Below are 1,334 nucleotides of genomic sequence, written 5' to 3'. Positions count from 1 at the left end.
ATTTCTTCCAGAGGTCTATTGAATAATATACATACACCAAAATCAATTTGATTGGGGGGCACTTTACTACACTTATTCGGCTATAAATATCATATACAAAACAACTGAAAGCACAGTATTGTGTATTTACTATACTTAATATCAATGTTGAATGATTTAAATTAATTGGTTGCTGTAATAATTGCTTATACATGTTGTACAATCATTTTTATCATACCATTTGTACATAAAATGTTCCTTTTCATGTTCATATTTTTCAATATTCATTCAATTAATGTTTTTAAATGATGACATGAATTATTTTCCTTTACAAGCATATAAATGCTCTTTCATATACAACTTAAGAGTTCTAAATTATTATATTTTTACTACCAAAAATCTCATTAGTCTTTTTATACAAGGAGTAGTAAATATTTTCACTATGTTAACTGTAGATGTATTAAATGAGCTTAGAAAGAAAATATGCATTATAAATTGAGTGCCTTATTATTCATTAGATATTCTATTACATTATTTCTTTCAAAAAGTAAGTCAAAAATTGATGATCATTGTCTTTTTAATAAACATATGTATGTACATTTCTTAAAACACTATGATATTACTTTTTAGTACTAAAATATATAATACATATTTTTAATTACTAGTAAAATACTTACTTTAAGAAGACCTCTAAATAAAAAATAGAAACAATTGAAAAGAAACATTAAACAAGAAATCTAAATAAAAGCTTCAGCAAAATCTAGTAGAAATTTATACAAACAACTAAAACATATTTGACAAAAACTTATTAAACTTATAAGCCTTATTCATCTTATGTTATTTTGAGTATAAGATTTCATATTTCATAAATTAACATGTTCACAGTCCATTGACCCACATATAGGTCAGGAGACTCCAAAATCAGACATATACTTTTGATATTTAAATTATGAACAGTATAATTACTTTAATAAAAGTGATGAACAGGCTACAAATAAGCATGGTAACAACATGTATTGCTTTCTTGGACTTATGTGAACATGTTAAGTACAACATAGAATATAATGTTCATATTGTAGTTACACCATTAGTAAAAAGTTAGTAATAGCTTATAATGAAATCTTCAAAATAATTTACATACCATAACTTTCATTAGGTCGCAAATATAACACACATTTTTTCTTCATTTCTAGCCAAAGCGGATACGCAGACGTGGAGTAAGACATGTCTTTAGTTGTTCAAAAACAAAAAGGAGACATTATATTACAAATATTTGTTCTAAAATTTTGCAAAAACAATTTAATCACATATTACATATGTAAAAGAAACCTATGTGCAAAATATGATTTTACTGG

The 1,334-nt window shown here is 24.7% G+C and overlaps 1 protein-coding gene across 3 annotated transcripts in view; it reads left to right on the top strand.

The window, feature by feature from the left end:
- The window catches only part of LOC108575979 (echinoderm microtubule-associated protein-like 2), a 56,555-nt gene that overhangs the window by 52,146 nt on the left and 3,075 nt on the right, over positions 1-1,334 (top strand). The gene's annotated exons all lie outside the window — the stretch shown is intronic.

This window comes from Habropoda laboriosa, unplaced genomic scaffold, assembly GCF_001263275.1.
Source record: "Habropoda laboriosa isolate 0110345459 unplaced genomic scaffold, ASM126327v1 scaffold337, whole genome shotgun sequence".
NCBI lineage: Eukaryota > Metazoa > Arthropoda > Insecta > Hymenoptera > Apidae > Habropoda > Habropoda laboriosa.
Note: the sequence above shows the minus strand (reverse complement) of the source record. Positions and strands in the feature narration are given on the sequence as shown.